At 47.7% G+C, this 18,181-nt stretch overlaps 1 protein-coding gene across 5 annotated transcripts in view; it reads left to right on the top strand.

Moving 5' to 3' along the window:
• Positions 1–18,181, top strand: part of RYR3 (ryanodine receptor 3) — a 684,284-nt gene that overhangs the window by 596,416 nt on the left and 69,687 nt on the right. The window lies entirely within an intron of this gene.

The raw sequence follows: 18,181 nt of genomic DNA, 5'->3' as shown, positions 1-18,181 counted from the left end.
GGGAAACCAGATATGTTACTGTATCACAAAATACATATGTCTGTAAAGGCCAGGGAATTCAGAAGACCCTGCTTAATATTTATTAATTAATGTTTCAGCTTTGGGTGAACATTATCAAAGAGGCAATTTACTGGCTACAACAAGCATTAAGCAATTGGGCCAAGGTCACACAGTATAATTATAATAGCATTGAGTGCTTATCTGATGTGGAACTGTGATGCTCATTTTGTGTTAGATAAAGACAGCAATTACTGCTGAGACAGGGCAGATTTTATGTAATTATGGGACTTGACGCTGTATTGTTGCAGCCGTTATAATGGCAAACCCATCCTCTCCACTGGACTGCAGCCATGAAATGCCATATACCATGTGTAGCTGCTGCAGCCAATCACTGGCCTCAGTGCTCTTGTGCTTTACACTGAGGCCAGTGATTGGCAGCAGTGTACGTTCAAGCCTGCAGCCCAGGGAAAGGGGGCTTAGGAAGGTGGGTTCCATTTTGTATTATTTTTTAAAAGCCTTCCTACAGTTTGCCCACATAACATGGATCTCAGGCAATCCTTTTTAAGCTAATGGTAGATGCATCCAGTATTCATCTAGTGATTATACTTGTACATAGGACTGTTCATCATTGGTTTTATGGTAGTTTTGCTCCCTCATTGAGTAGTCTGTGTGTGACAGCTGTCCCATGGGGGTCAGATGACAACGGTTCAGAGCACCAAAGGATCAGGCAAAACTGTAGTCAGGGACAGACCGAGTTCAGGGCATGCACAGAACAAGCAATCCGATAGACAAGTCTGGATTCAGGGCAGGGAGTGAAGGGTAAACACTGAGGTCAGACACAGGTCAGGTCAGTCAGCAGAGGGTCAGATTCCATTAAACAGGCAGAAAGTCTGTACATGGGCAGACAGCAGAAACAGCACACCTTTGCAGAATGCTAGCAAGCTAGGAAACCAATTGCTCAGGCACCTTTCCATAGGGGAAGATACCTTAAGTACCCAAAGGTTACCAGCCATTGGCAAGCGTGAATTATGGTGTGTGCACACCCTAGGGTCAACCAGAGCAGGATGAATGAACAGCAGCAGGCATAGGCCGCCTATATAACAGCCCTGTGGAAATGGGATTACCAGATTAATTTAGCAGTATTTGGTTACTAAGGTTAGGATCCTCACAAACATCATTTTTGCACTGCTGTTTTTTTAGCACTTAAACGACACCAGAAAATGTGATTTTTTTTTTAGGGCGCATGCATTTTTTGTTCATATATTTAGTGGCTTCTTTTCTAAATGGGTGTGTGAACTGCATATTTTTTCTAGCTTTTTACCCTATAGTGAAAAAAAATTGCTAGAACTACAGTATACTGCAGTTGTGAATGCAGAAAAACAAATATCTCCCAAAAACACCATAAACAAGCAAAAGAAAACTTTTGTAAGTCCTGTGTATTTCCCATAGACCTTAAGCTAACATCTGGAGCTGGTGTTTTTACCTAAAAAAAATGCAGCAAAAACACAGATGCAAAAAAACTGAACTAAAAGCGTAAAAGTGTAGAAAAATGCCAGCAAAAACTTATTTGTGAAAGAAATCTTGTTGTTTACAAGGGTTGTTTGGGTTCAGAGTTGAACCCAGAGATATCCTCTATACCCAGGCAGCCCCTCTGAGATGAGCATCGGAGCATGAATGCTCTCTCCTGCACTGTGTAGTATAGAGTGGCTGCCAGGGTGAAGAAGGGGATATGTCCGGGTTGAGCTCTGAACCCGGACAACCCCTTTAAGAAGCAGATTACCATATATTATAGAATAATTTTTACATAGTAAAACTGCAGAAATAATTGAACTACCTACTTCACAGGCTACTACTACGGTACCACTAAAATGCAAGCTTAATAGACTAAATGCCTCTAGCGACAACCAGTAGTGTTATATTTTATGGGGGGAATAGTTTATTGCTTGAAAACATTTGTATGATTACATATCTGGGCAGACTGAACAATGCTTGATGTGTTTTTTTTATAGCTCAGTATTTATTAGTGTGCTATTTATGCTCTGCATGCAGGAATTATTAGCTATTATGCTGTATATTTAGTGACTGAGAGTTTAACAGGACATGATTTTATGATTCCCTGTGTGTGAAAGGCCTTACTTCAGGCGCTAGGTCTGTGTGAGAAATATGGATTATTATTTATTGTTCCCATACCAGCCATCTGCTGTCAGATAGCAGAAGTAGTGAACTCCACAGGGGGGCCCTGCTTCACAGCCCAGCCAAATGGCAGAGAACTTCTAGCAGGCCACCTTTGTTTACAATTTCCCACCTTCATTCAGATAGCACGGATCCTGCAGAAAAGCTTCCCTGCAGGGGGTCTAGGCCATTCCCCAGTTCAATGAACATAATCAGACATCATGGAACCGGTGAATCATAAGGAATTATGAATCACCTGTCCATCACAGACATAAACCAGATACATATTTGTGTTCCTGTGGCCACGATGAACAGGCTCGTGGTCATAGTTTGGTGGTGGTATGCCAGGGAGGGGAAATATACATATCTCCCCACAGAAACTAAATAACGGTAACATGCTTGGTCTCTACTGGTAGCCGGAACCCAGGCGGATCCATTGGTCCCAGAACCACCTCCCTGCGACATTCTGGTCTGGAGCCATGAGCCCTAATCGGTTTTGTGGCTCTATTGCTGCTAGCCCCAGAAGAGGGAGAGTGGACTCCTCCCAGAGGCTTGGAGGGGAGGGGCCGGCTACAGATCAAAAGGCTTGTGCCAGCGAGCAGGCGCTTCTTTTCTTCTGAAGAGGGTCACGCTGCGTACATGTTTGGAAGGGACCTGGAAACAGCTGACATCACTGCCTCCCATGTGACTACAGCCAAGCCTTACAGAAACCAATCATTCATCACCGCCCAAAGGACTCATCCATCTGGTAAACTGACTTTTGTTCTGCTTAACCCTGTTGTACCACGCCATCTGTATTTACCACTCAGACCACTGTATATATTAAGGCAATTAAATATATAATTTAATCTTGTGCTGTTCTGGTATCTTGATCACAAATCCCCACGTCCGTGTTTCGGGCTAGTTATACGCTACTGCGGGTGGGTTTCTCACCCTATATAATCCCGTTAGCAGACCGGGCTTATATCAAATGAGAAGCTGGTGGCAGTCTTCCCGGGCAAATGAAGTGCTGTTTCACTGGGACAGTGAAAAGGCTCCCTCAGCTTGTTGCCTCCTGTTGACAGGAAGAGTCTGTAAACACTGTACCAAGCTGACCTTACCTGCTCCTTAGGGACAGAGTAACGTCACGCCTTGGTAACCAGTGACTATACCATATCTCGCTGGCTCTATGTATTTGACGTCTGATGTCAGTCGGGGTACGGTATTTGTCACAGTCTGGTTTACTGTTAATTTGCTTAGTTGGTTATTTAATTGTATTTATTATTATTTTTAAAGTTGTTTTGCTATATTAAATGTGACTGCCTTAAAGGGATTCTCTGGGAATGATTTTAAATGGCTGCCAACAACCTGACCTAGATTGTGAGCAGGACTGGTTGCCTCCATTTAAAGAGGTGTCCAGGGAGGTGAGGGGACAGGGCCTCACTATACCGCTCTACAATAGGATGGTAATGATGTGATATGTCATCATAGATGAGCAGCCTGACAGGAACACTCACCAATATGTATTATATGCAAGTGCCAGAGTGTAGTGTGTAGTGAGGCCCTGCCCTCTCACCCTCCTAGGCATCTCTGCAAATGGTGGAAAACAGTCCTGCTCACATTCCAGGACAGGTTGCTGGTGGCCATTTTAAATCATTCCCAGAAAAGCCCCTCTAGGGCTTCCTAGATGTCTTACATTTAGACCTTTTTCTATGCCTAGAACAAGCATAGGAAATAGTAAATGAAATGGGCCTACCGGCCGTCCCCTTCCCTGCCCACGCCACACCCAAAATCTTAGACCTCACATGAACAGGACACAGTAGCATATAGCGGTGCAACTAACCATTGCGCATAAGGCATAGACTACTTTTGATTCCCACAGATTTCGGCGTACATGCGACTCTTTTTTGATCACTTTTATTACCTTTTTTGGGAAGTAAGGTGGGCAAAATTTCAATTTCCTGATAGTTTTTATTTTTTTATTTGTATGGCGTTCTCCATGCGGGGAAAGTAACATGACCATTTATAGATCAGGTCGTTACAGACGCGGCGATACCTAATATGTGTAGTGTATTTTATTTTTTTTATTTTTATTCAGTAATAAATGTGTTTTTATTATCTTTACTTTTTTTCACATTTTGTTTACATTTTTGGGACCAAGACCCACTTGGTTCTTGAAGATCCAGTGGGTCTGATGTCTGTATAATACAGTAGAGTACACTATATAGGGTACTGTACTGTATTTTACTTACACTGTCTATGCCTTTAGCACAGATCTGTTCAGCACCATGGACAGCAGGACGCCTGAGAAGGCGTCCTGTTGCCATGGGAACCTTCCCCGTCTGCCACAACTGAGCAGACGGGGAAGGGGAAGGAGGGGAGCTCTGGTGGTGACAGTACCCCTCCCTCTACGAGTGGACTCCGGACACTCAGAGCCCACCTTCTCAGGATGGGATCTATGGAAAGCCCTGATGAGACGAGTGGCCTTAATGTCCGTCACTGGGACCCACATCCTCTCCTCAGGACCATAACCCTCCCAATGAACGAGGTACTGGAGAGAACAGCGGACAACACGAGAATCCACAATCCTAGAGACCTGAAATTCAAGATTACCATCAACCATAATCGGAGGAGGAGGCAAAGGCGAGGGTACAATGGGTTGAACATAAGGTTTTAATAAGGACTTATGAAAAACATTATGGATCTTCCAAGTCTGAGGAAGATCAAGACGGTAGGCAACAGGATTGATGACAGACAGGATTTTGTAAGGCCCAATAAACTTAGGACCCAACTTCCAGGAGGGAACCTTCAATTTGATATTCTTGGTAGACAACCACACCAGATCACCAACATTCAGGTCCGGACCAGGCACACATCTCTTATCTGCCACACGCTTATATCTCTCACTCATGCTCTTTAGATTATCCTGAATCTTTTGCCAAATAGATGACAAAGATGAGGAGAATCTGTCCTCATCAGGTAAACCAGAAGACCCCTCTCCCGAGAATGTCCCAAACTGCGGATGAAACCCATATGCACCAAAAAATGGTGACTTATCAGAGGACTCCTGACGACGGTTATTTAAAGCAAACTCAGCAAGGCACAAAAAAGAACACCAATCCTCCTGATTCTCCGCCACCAAACAGCGCAGATATGTCTCCAGATTCTGATTGACGCGCTCTGTCTGGCCATTCGACTGCGGGTGGAAAGCAGAAGAGAATGACAACCGAACCCCCAAGCGAGAACAGAAAGCCTTCCAGAATCTGGAAACAGTCTCTGATAGGGGCACGCAGTTTATGTCTGAAGGAATACCATGCAATTTGACAATGTGATCAATAAATGCCTGCGCCAGCGTCTTAGCATTGGGCAAACCAGGAAAAGGGATGAAATGCACCATTTTGCTAAAACAGTCCACCACCACCAGAATCACAGTCTTCCCCGAGGAACGAGGCAGGTCCGTTATGAAGTCCATGGACAGATGTGTCCAAGGACGGGAAGGAATTGGTAAGGGAAGGAGAGGACCTGATGGCCGTGAATGAGGGACTTTGGCACGAGCGCAAGTCTCGCAGGCTGCCACAAAACCCTCAACCGACTTACGAAGCGCAGGCCACCAGAATCTCCGAGCCAAAATGGGACCCGGGTCTTCAAAATTCCCACCTCCCGGAAAACAACGTGACAGGGCATCTGCCTTCACATTCTTAACCCCAGGGCGGAACGTGACAACAAAATTAAACCTTGAAAAGAACAAAGACCATCTGGCCTGTCTCGGGTTCAGACGCTTGGCTGACTCCAAGTAGGCCAGATTTTTATGGTCAGTAAACACGGTAATAGGGTGTCTGGCTCCCTCTAGCCAATGGCGCCATTCCTCAAAAGCCAACTTGATGGCCAACAACTCCCTATCTCCCACATCGTAATTTCTCTGCGGAGGAGAGTTTCTTCGAGAAAAAGGCACACGGTCGCCATTTGGCAGGAGAGGAACCCTGAGACAAGACCGCACCCCCCTCAGAAGCATCAACCTCAACTATAAAGGGTAGAGAAATATCAGGTTGTACCAAGATGGGAGCGGAAGCAAAACTCTCCTTGATATTAGAAAAGGCCTTACGCACCTCTACCGACCAGGAAGAAAAATCTACCCCCTTTCTGGTCATATCAGTGAGTGGTTTAACAACAGAGGAATAATTCAAAATAAACTTCCTGTAATAATTGGCAAAGCCCAAAAAACGCATCAGCGCCTTCTGATTCTCAGGAAGCTCCCACTCAAGCACAGCGCGGACCTTCTCGGGGTCCATGCGAAAACCAGAAGCGGAGAGAAGAAACCCCAGAAATTGAATTTCTGGAACCGCAAACACACATTTTTCCAGTTTCGCGTATAATTTATTCTCCCGCAGGATGAGCAAGACCTGACGTAAGTGTTCCTTATGAGTTTTGAAATCAGGAGAAAAAATCAAAATGTCATCCAAATACACTAATACAAATTTTCCCATTAAATGATAAAAAAAATGCTGTTCACGAAATGCTGAAAAACGGCTGGGGCATTCATCAAACCAAAAGGCATAACCAAATTCTCAAAATGGCCCTCAGGGGTATTGAAGGCCGTCTTCCATTCGTCTCCTTCTCTGACCCTGACCAGGTTGTATGCCCCTCTTAGATCTAATTTGGAAAAGACTTTAGCCCCAACAATCTGGTTAAACAGGTCCGGGATCAGAGGAAGCGGATAAGGGTCACGAATAGTGATACTGTTCAGCTCCCTGAAATCCAGACAAGGTCTTAAAGAACCATCTTTTTTCTTAAAGAAAAAATCAGCGGCAACAGGTGACTTCGAGGGTCGTATGTGTCCTTTTCTCAGACTCTCAGAGATATAAGCACGCATAGCGACCCTTTCAGGTTGGGAGAGATTGTATAAACGAGATTTAGGCAGCTTGGCGCCTGGGATGAGATTAATAGGGCAATCGTACTCCCTGTGCGGGGGCAAATCCTGAACTCCACTCTCAGAGAAGACATCCGAAAATTCAGAGAGAAAAGATGGTACAGTCTTAGTAGAAACCTCAGAAAAAGATTTCGTGAGGCAATTCTCTCTGCAAAAGTCACTCCAACCATTTATTTGCCTCGCTTGCCAATCAATGGTGGGGTTATGTTTAGTGAGCCAGGGTAGCCCCAACACAAGAGGAGTAGGCAATCCGCTAAGGACGAAACATGACACATCCTCAACATGAGCATCACTCACAATTAAAAGGATATTGTGAACTATGCCCTTTAATGATTTCTGAGAAAGTGGAGCGGAATCAATAGCAAAAACAGGAACATCCTTTCCCAAAGTGCATACCTGGAAACCATGAGTTATCGCAAATTGATTATCAATGAGATTGACAGCTGCTCCACTATCTACAAAAATCTCACAAAAAATGTTCTTGCTCTCTAGCGCCACCCTGGCAGGCAAGACAAAACGGGAACTACAAGCAAACGGAAAACCTTCAATTTCCGCCTCAACCCTGCCAATAGTAACAGATGGAACATTTTTAAAAGATTTTTTCCTTTTTGTTTCTTTATTACTCCCAAAAAACTGCCTGAATCTCCTAGAGGGACAAACATTTGCCAAATGATTTATACCTCCACAACAAAAACAAACCTTCCCATGCGGGCTGAATCTTCTATTGTCAGAGGCAATCAACCCCAGCTGCATGAGCTGCTGCTCAGAAGGGGCTGACAGCGACTGAGACCCCTGCGCACAGAATGAGACCGCTGCACTGTCCTGGGATTGAGTATGACAGGAAGGAGTGATCTCTCCTCTCTCTCTAAGACGCCTGTCAATACGAACGGCCTGAGACATAGCAGAGTCCAAGGAGATAGGCCTCTCATGAAAGGCAAATGCATCTTTTAATCCCTCTGAAAGACCATGGCAAAATTGACTTTGGAGTGCAGCATCATTCCAACCAGTATCAGCTGCCCATCTCCGAAATTCTGAGCAGTATATCTCTGCGGATTGTTTACCCTGGCATAACAGACGTAGTCTAGACTCAGCCAAAGCAATACGATCTGGATCATCATATACCTGACCCAGGGCTAAAAAGAATTCATCCACTGAATGGAGGGGCCGTGCCCCCACCGGCAGCGAAAAGGCCTAGGACTGAGCGTTATCCCTGAGCAGCGATATAATGATCCACACCCTCCGTTCCTCATCACCAGAGGAATGGGAAAGAAGGCAAAAATGGAGTTTGCAAGCCTCTCTAAAACGCACAAAATTCTCACTACCCCCGGAGAACGTATCCGGGAGAGAGATCTTAGGCTCAGAACAAACTCCATGAACGCAAGCTGAACCGGTCACTTGAAACTGAGAAAGGGTCTTACGGAGATCTGCTATCTCCAATGAAAGACCCTGCAAGCGTTCAGTCAAAAGTGAAACCGGATCCATGCTTGACTGTTTTGGCGGTTTATAATGTCACGGAAGGTGTACAGGGAACAAGACAACACAAAATGAACATATGACTCACTGGATACAAAACTAGGGAACAAAAAGGGAGACCCCTGCATCAGACCTGGCACTCTCCCTGACTGCTCAGCCTATGCGAAAATCCCTATGGTAGATGATCGCATATCCTCGTACCTCGACTGTATAACACCTGAACACCCTATAATAGTGAGGGGACACGACCACCGGCTCCCTACACTAGACACGGAGGGAGTCAGGGTCACCTGGGATCCAGCAAACAGAAAATCACAAATGAATGTACAACACTTATCTTGTAGAAGACTGAGAAATAGGATCAGCATGCACACACACTCCAGGAAGTTGTATAAACCGCACACTAATGCATTATGGGGAGGAATTTAAAGGGATGCAATCAGTCCAACTACATGACAGCTGAGAGAGGCTAACGAGATGAGGAACTGACAACCAAAACAAAGGAAGCTCAAGGAGGAGGTTCTGAAAGGCATCTGTCAGAGCTTCTCAGATGTCTGGTGGTGACAAAGGGCCTGCTGATTTGACCATCTAAAACATTATAGGCGAAGGCCTGCTGACTTTTGGTGACTCTAGATAACCTGGGGCCAATCTCACGTCCCTGTAACGGTGACGATCTATTCGGATGTCTGGCCTATCAACTTTTAATGTTCTTGTCAGCGCAAACCATGGTGACTACGGGTAACTGGGAATCATGATTCAATTCCGGAGAGGGAGCCTGAGAAACAGCTACGGCTACCACATCCAAGCAAGGCAGCATGCGCGCAAATAACTTATTAGGTATAATTAGGTAAAGGCCTGCAGGTGATCTGACCCTGTAAAAGATTTTAGGTGCGGGCCTGCTGGTGAGCTGACCCTCTAAAACATATGCGAGGGCCTTCAGGTGAGTTGACCATGTACAAGCCGGATTCCAAAAAAGTTGGGACACTATACAAATCGTGAATAAAAACTGAATGCAATGATGTGGAGGTGCCAACTTCTAATATTTTATTCAGAATAGAACATAAATCACGGAACAAAAGTTTAAACTGACAAAATGTACCATTTTAAGGGAAAAATATGTTGAATCAGAATTTCATGGTGTGAACAAATCCCCAAAAAGTTGGGACAAGGCCATTTTCACCACTGTGTGGCATCTCCTCTTCTTCTTACAACACTCAACAGACGTCTGGGGACCAAGGAGACCAGTTTCTCAAGTTTAGAAATAGGAATGAATAAAACAATACAATAAAATAATACACATGTATTCAGATAGCCACAATGGGATACTTATTGATGTCAGACGATTGGCAAGCTCTATCAATCCTATGTGAAAATGGTGAAAGGGCCTGGTATGGCCTAATGTCCATAGGAGTCCAAGAAAACCCCCAAGAGATAGCAATAATAGGTGTAGCTCCACAGGTTCTAGTGATATACCAATGTTGAATATATCAAATGATAGTCCCGTCACATATGTTAGTATTGTTGACAGATAAGGGTACACTTATCGGCTTTACACTTGTCGGCTTTACAGCCGCTTACCTCCCCTTTGTATATCACCTCAGTCCTGCGGTTTGCTTCAGACTGGATAAGTGGGGCTCGTCGAATACGGCTTGTCCCGTTGTTGTATTCGGTGGCCGAGTTTGTCGACTGCCGATCGCTTACCTCTAAGCTCTGTTCTCTTGCGGTACGGAGCGAGCGTGAGGAACCCCCGGTTGGTATAGAGGGCTGGCGTCTCACGTTGTTCTGTTTCGTGTCCGCGTTAGATGGTTGCGGAGTACTACTTACGTCACTTCCTGTGTCGTGTTCTTTCTAGTGCATCCGATACCTCCAGGCTATAGTTTTCGGATATTAGAGGTTACAGTACCAGAGTCCTATTTGCATGGCCATGCAATTGAAGAAATGCCGACAGGTATATGGCGTAATCCCAGACGCGTTTCGGGAGTTGTCACTCTCCCTTCCTCAGGCAACCACTATCTCTTGGGGCTTTTCTGTCATGGAACCATGAACCAGACGTACAACAAGAGATAAGTGGAAATAGGAAGGCTTTATTGAAATCAAGCTGTAAGCAAAAGTCCAAACGGATGGCTAAACCGAAGCAGGGTCTTGCGTAGCCAGAGGTCAGGAACCAGAAGGGTAGTCAGACGAAGCCTGGATCAGGAACCAGCAGGGTAGTCAGACGAAGCCAGGATCAGGAACCAGCGGGGTAGTCAGACGAGGCCAGGATCAGGAACCAGAAGCTGCAGCAGTCTTAGAAGCATGTGAACACAGGAGGACCAAGCAAGGAACTGAAGCCACAGACCTCCTATATATATGAGCTAGGCATACAGCTCCTCCCAGTGGGAAGGAGAAGCCGCAGGGTGGGAGGCTACAAGAAACCCAGAAACCAAGATGGCCGCCAGCACATGTCAAACGAAGGAGGACGGCAAGAAGGTAAGACCATGACAGTACCTCCCCCTCAAGGGCCCCTCCTCCGCGGAGTAAGGAACGGTTTCTGAGGGAAGCGTGCGTGGAAGGCTCGGAGCAAAGCAGGAGCATGGACATCTGCGGAGGGAACCCAGGAACGCTCCTCTGGACCATAACCACGCCAATGGACCAAAAACTGCAACCGACTGCGGACCAGGCATGAGTCCAGGATATTGCTCACCTCATACTCCTCACGATTGCCCACTTGGACCGGACGAGGCCGAGGAACCGAGGAAGTGAAACGATTACACACCAATGGTTCAACAGGGAGACATGAAACACGTTGGAGATCCGCATGCCAGGAGGAAGCGCAAGGGCATAGGCTACCGGGTTTACCCTGCGAAGCACTCGGAAGGGACCAACAAAGCGAGGCGCCAACTTGGGAGTGGGCACTCGAAGGTTGAGGTTGCGGGTGGACAACCATACACGGTCTCCGACCTGGTAGGAAGGAGCGGGCGCTCGTCTGCGATCAGCCTGGAGTCTCTGGCGCTGCGCAGAGACCTCAAGGGACCTCTGGATCTGTACCCAAGAAGCACGTAGGACGGAAAGGTGATCCTCCACAGCTGGAATATCCTGGGGAGAGAATACCTCCGGTAACACGGCAGGTTGGAACCCATAATTGGCCATGAAGGGAGACGTCCCAGAGGAAGAGTTCACCGCCGTGTTCCTGGCAAACTCAGCCCAAGGCAGGAGGTCAACCCAATTGTCTTGGTGATCGGAGACATAGCAACGAAGAAATTGCTCCAAGGCCTGATTGGATCGTTCTGCGGCCCCATTGGACTGAGGGTGGTAGGCCGAGGAGAAAGAGAGATGAATCCCCAACTGGGAACAAAAGGCGCGCCAGAACCTGGACACAAACTGACTCCCCCGATCCGACACAATCTCCTTGGGCAAACCGTGCAACCGGAAGGCCTCCCTGGCGAAAATCGTGGCCAACTCTTGTGCAGAGGGTAACTTCTTGAGAGGAACACAGTGGCACATTTTGGAAAACCGATCCACAATCATGAGAATGACCGTATGGCCTCGGGATGCAGGGAGGTCCACAATGAAATCCATCCCCAGGTGTGACCATGGGCGCTCCCCGGTGGCTATGGGTTGCAAAAGGCCCAACGGAAGGTGCCGAGGGGACTTACTCTGGGCACAAACGGAGCATGCCGCTACATATGCGGCGATGTCGGAACGTAGAGAAGGCCACCAGAACAGACGTGAAACAGCCCAGGACAGCTGATTCTTTCCAGGATGCCCCGCGGCCTTGGAGTTATGGTAGGTTCGCAACAACCGAGTGCGCAACTCCTCAGGTACAAAACATCTGCCGTTGGGTCTCCCAGAGGGAGCACCAGATTGAGCCGCCAAAATCTGCTCACCCAGGGGAGAGGTCAGGCTGGTGCGAATGGCGGCCAGGATCTGATTCGGAGGTATGACCGAAGTCGGAATCGACTCCTCCCCGGACAGCTCGGAGTACTGCCGTGATAAGGCATCCGCTCTGATGTTCTTGGAACCGGATAGGTAGGAGACCACGTAATTAAAACGTGACAAGAACAGAGCCCATCTGGCCTGACGTGGTGTCAATCTCTTGGCCTCAGAAAGGTAGGTCAGATTCTTGTGGTCCGTCAGGATGAGAACCGGAACCACCGAACCCTCGAGCAAGTGCCTCCATTCTTTAAGGGCCTGCACGATGGCCAATAACTCCCTGTCACCAATCTGATAGTTGCACTCCGCGGAAGACAGTTTCCGGGAGTAAAACCCACAAGGAAGCAGAGGACCCTCTGGTGTTCTACGCTGAGACAGAAGGGCGCCTACTCCCGTCTCAGACGCGTCCACCTCGAGGACAAAGGGCAACCCAGGGTTGGGATGCGACAGAATCGGAGCCGACACAAAGGCGGACTTTAGAGCCTCAAAAGCTCGGATGGCCTCGAGCGGCCAGACCTGGAAATTACTGCCCTTCCTGGTCAGATCCGTGAGAGGCTTGGCTAGCACAGAAAAGTCCCTGATGAACTTCCGATAATAATTGGCGAAGCCCAAAAAGCGCTGCAGGGCACGGAGACCACTGGGCTGGGGCCACTGTAAGACAGCCGAAACCCTCTCAGGATCCATGGAGAACCCCTCAGCGGAAATGATGTACCCTAAGAAGGTTACCTGGGATCGGTGAAATTTGCATTTCTCAAGCTTACCGAACAGCCTGTTCTCTCGTAACCGTTGCAACACTCGTCTGACATCCATAATGTGGGCCTCCATGGATTCAGAATATACCAAGATGTCATCCAAATAGACCACCACACACTGCTGCAACAGGTCACGGAAAACATTGTTGATGAATTCCTGGAAGACTGCGGGCGCATTGCACAACCCAAAGGGCATAACCAAGGATTCATAATGACCGGTCCTGGTGTTAAACGCGGTCTTCCACTCATCGCCCGCCTTGATCCTTACCAGGTTATATGCCGCCCTCAGGTCGAGTTTGGTAAAGACCGTGGCCCCTTTGAGGCGATCGAACAGCTCGGAAATCAAGGGTATCGGGTAAGCGTTCTTGATCGTGATGCGATTGAGACCCCTGTAATCGATGCAAGGCCTCAACTCACCGCCCTTCTTTTTCACAAAGAAAAATCCAGCCCCTGCCGGGGACGAGGATTTGCGAATGTGTCCGCGTGAAAGCGCCTCCCTCACGTACTCCTCCATGGCCTCATTCTCCGCTACCGACAGTGGATAGACTTTGCCACGAGGAGGAACGGCACCAGATTGTAACTCTATGGCACAATCGTATGGGCGGTGCGGAGGTAGGGCAACCGCGCGCACCTTATCGAATACATCCCGGTACTCTTCGTATTCAGGAGGCAACAGAGAGTCCGAGGAAGTACACAGCAACTTGACAGGCCCATGGATGCAACTAGCCCCACACTGCGGTGACCACGAGAGGATCTCGGCCGATCTCCAGTCGAAAGTCGGATTATGCTTCTGGAGCCAGGGGTACCCCAAGACCACCGAGTAGTGTGGAGACGAAATAACCTGGAGACAGACCGACTCTCTGTGAACGGCACCAATGGCTATCCCCACTGGAAGGGTCTCATGAGTCACGTGTGGCGGCAGAAGGGGTCTGCCGTCTATCGCCTCAAGAGCCAGTGGGGAACCTCGAGGCTGCAGAGGAATGGAATTGGCGGCAGCGAACACACTATCAATGAACAAACCACCAGCACCAGAGTCCACCAACGCCTGGGTCGTCACCGAGCCCCCGACCCAGGAGAGGACAACAGTGATCAGTGGTTTGTCAACACGGGAAACCGGGGACGAGGAGACTCCACCCAAGATCTGCCCCCGACAGGATCTCAGGTGCAAGCGTTTCCCGGACGGTTCGGACATGCCAACCGAAAATGCCCACCGAGACCACAGTACATGCATCGGCCCTCGCGTCTCCGGAGTACCCTCTCCCCCTCGGACAGGCGAGCAAACCCCAGCTGCATGGGTTCACCCCCAGACAAGTCATCCCCAGGAGGCGTGGGAGGAGAGGGAGGCACGGGTGGGACAGCAAACGTAGGCGCCAATCTGTTAGAAGACCTCCGCAGGCTCTCCTTAAAGGAAGGTCTCTCCCTGAGTCTGGTGTCAATCAAAATCAGGAAAGAAATAAGAGACTCGAGCTCCACTGGTAGGTCCTTAGCTGCAACCTCATCCTTCAAGGCATCCGAGAGACCATGAGAGAAAGCAGCGACCAGAGCCTCATTATTCCAGCCCACCTCTGCTGCCAGGGTACGAAACTCAATGGCGTATTCAGCTACGGATCGTGAACCCTGTCTGATGGACATAAGGAGCTTCGCAGCAGAGGCAGCACGAGCCGGCACATCGAATACCTTCCGAAGAGAAGCAACAAAACCGGAAAACTCGGCAACCACCGGATTGTTGTTCTCCCATAAAGGGCTGGCCCAGGCCAAGGCCTTGTCCGAGAGCAGCGAGATCAAGAAGCCCACCTTTGATCTCTCAGTAGGAAAGGCATGTGGCAGCAACTCGAAATAAATGCCCACCTGGTTAAGGAAACCTCGGCACTGAGTTGGCTCTCCCCCAAAGCGCTGTGGAAGGGGGGCAGAACCGGTCATACCCCGAGACACCGCAGGCGCAGCAACAGGTGTCAGGGTAGACTCTGGCGCAACAACCGGAGCGGCAGTAGGAGCGGGCCCAGGAGCGACAACCGACCCATCGGCAACGGAAGCGAAATGAGCCGTGCGTTCAAGCAGGGTTTGCAACGCCACAGCGAACCGACCCAACAGGTGATCCTGCTGATCAAGTCTGGCAACCAGCGTAGGTAGCGAGGATGGCCCTGTACCGTCAGAATTCATGGCTTGGTCCTAATGTCATGGAACCATGAACCAGACGTACAACAAGAGATAAGTGGAAATAGGAAGGCTTTATTGAAATCAAGCTGTAAGCAAAAGTCCAAACGGATGGCTAAACCGAAGCAGGGTCTTGCGTAGCCAGAGGTCAGGAACCAGAAGGGTAGTCAGACTAAGCCTGGATCAGGAACCAGCAGGGTAGTCAGACGAAGCCAGGATCAGGAACCAGCGGGGTAGTCAGACGAGGCCAGGATCAGGAACCAGAAGCTGCAGCAGTCTTAGAAGCATGTGAACACAGGAGGACCAAGCAAGGAACTGAAGCCACAGACCTCCTATATATATGAGCTAGGCATACAGCTCCTCCCAGTGGGAAGGAGAAGCCGCAGGGTGGGAGGCTACAAGAAACCCAGAAACCAAGATGGCCGCCAGCACATGTCAAACGAAGGAGGACAGCAAGAAGGTAAGACCATGACATTTTCTTGGACTCCTATGGACATTAGGCCATACCAGGCCCTTTCACCATTTTCACATAGGATTGATAGAGCTTGCCAATCGTCTGACATCAATAAGTATCCCATTGTGGCTATCTGAATACATGTGTATTATTTTATTGTATTGTTTTATTCATTTTATGGCTAATTAATTATATCAATTTCTTAATAAATGTGTGCCAATTGTGAGAGTGCTCGTCCTCACACTCTTTTTTAAACGTTATCTATTTCTGAGAGGTAGGGTGTCCTCTCTTTGGATTCGTAGCACCATACCATAAAGCCACATAGGAGAGCAGCCACCACCAATTTTACTTTTAGAAATAGGAATGCTCGCCCATTCTTGTCTAATACAGGCCTCTAACTGTTCAATCGTCTTGGGCATTCTTTGTTGCACCTTCCTCTTTATGATGCGCCAAATGTTCTCTATAGGTGAAAGATCTGGACTGCAGACTGGCCATTTCAGTACCCGGATCCTTCTCCTATGCAGCCATGATGTTGTGATTGATGCAGAATGTGGTCTGGCATTATCTTGTTGAAAAATGCAGGGTCTTCCCTGAAAGAGATGACGTCTGGATGGGAGCATATGTTGTTCTAGAACCTGAATATATTTTTCTGCATTGGTGCCTTTCCAGACATGCAAGCTGCCCATGCCACATGCACTCATGCAACCCCATACCATCAGAGATGCAGGCTTCTGAACTGAGCGTTAACAACTTGAGTTGTCCTTGTCCTCTTTGGTCCGGATGACATGGCGCCCCAGATTTCCAAAAATAACTTTGAATTGTGACTCGTCTGACCACAGAACAGTCTTCCAATTTGCCACACTCCATTTTAAATGATCCCTGGCCCAGTGAAAACGCCTGAGCTTGTGGATCTTGCTTAGAAATGGCTTCTTCTTTGCACTGTACAGTTTCAGCTGGCAACGGCGGATGGCACGGTGGAATGTGTTCACTGACAATGGTTTCTGGAAGTATTCTTGAGCCCATTCTGTGATTTCCTTTACAGTAGCATTCCTGTTTGTGGTGCAGTGTCGTTTAAGGGCCCGGAGATCACGGGCATCCAGTATGGTTTCACGGCCTTGACCCTTACGCACAGAGATTGTTCCAGATTCTCTGAATCTTCAGATGATGTTATGCACAGTTGATGATGACAGATGCAAAGTCTTTGCAATTTTTCGCTGGGTAACACCTTTCTGATATTGCTCCACTATCTTTCTGCGCAACATTGTGGGAATTGGTTATCCTCTACCCATCTTGGCTTCTGAGAGACACTGCCACTCTGAGAAGCTCTTTTTATACCCAATCATGTTGCCAATTGACCTAATTAGTGTTAATTGGTCTTCCAGCTCTTCGTTATGCTCAAATTTACTTTTTCCAGCCTCTTATTGCTACTTGTCCCAACTTTTTGGGGATTTGTTGACACCGTGAAAATTTGAATCAACGAATTTTTCCTTTAAAATGATACATTTACTCGGATTAAACGTTTGATCTGTCATCTGCGTTCTATTACAAATAAAATATTGACATTTGCCATCTCCACATCATTGCATTCAGTTTTTATTCACAATTTGTTTAGTGTCCCAACTTTTTGGGAATCCAGTTTGTAAAAGATTTGAGGTGCGGGCCTGCTGGTGAGCTGACCCTATAAAACATTATATGCGAGGGCCTGATGGCGAGCTGACCCTGTAAAAGATTGTAGGTGAAGGCCTGCTGGTGAGCTAACCCTGTAAAAAATTATATATGAGGGCCTGCTGGTGAGTTGACCCTGTAAAAGATTTAAGGGACGGGCCTGCTGGTAAGCTGACCCTCTAAAAGGTTTTAGGTGAGGGCCTGCTGGTGAGCTCACCCTCTAAAACATTATATGCGAGGGCCTGCTGCTGAGCTGACCCTTTAAAAAATTATATGCGAAAGGCATATAATCTAGGGCATTACATGCAACGAATAAGCATGTGTTGATATGATGGAAGAGGAGTATGAGAAAAGGAAGATTCAACCATATACCCTTGTTTGTGGTGGAAGGGGTGCATGGGAATACAGTGTATTCAGTACATTACAAACAACACATTTAAAGTGCCTTTATGTGTATCAGCTTTACTTTGGTGGAGTCGAGAAGTCATGGTCAATCCAGGCCTTGTTTATTTTTATAAGAGTCAACCTGTCAGCATTTTCAGTTAACAGGCGGATACGCTTATCTGTTATATTGCCACCAGCAACACGAAATACCGGTTCAGACAAAACGCTGGCAGCAGGGCAGGCCAGCACCTCCAAGGCATAGAGCACCAGTTCGTGCCACGCGTCCAGCTTGGACATCCAGTAGTTGTA

This window comes from Bufo gargarizans, chromosome 11, assembly GCF_014858855.1.
Source record: "Bufo gargarizans isolate SCDJY-AF-19 chromosome 11, ASM1485885v1, whole genome shotgun sequence".
NCBI classification, from domain to species: domain Eukaryota; kingdom Metazoa; phylum Chordata; class Amphibia; order Anura; family Bufonidae; genus Bufo; species Bufo gargarizans.
This window is presented reverse-complemented; position numbering and strand designations above follow the sequence as displayed.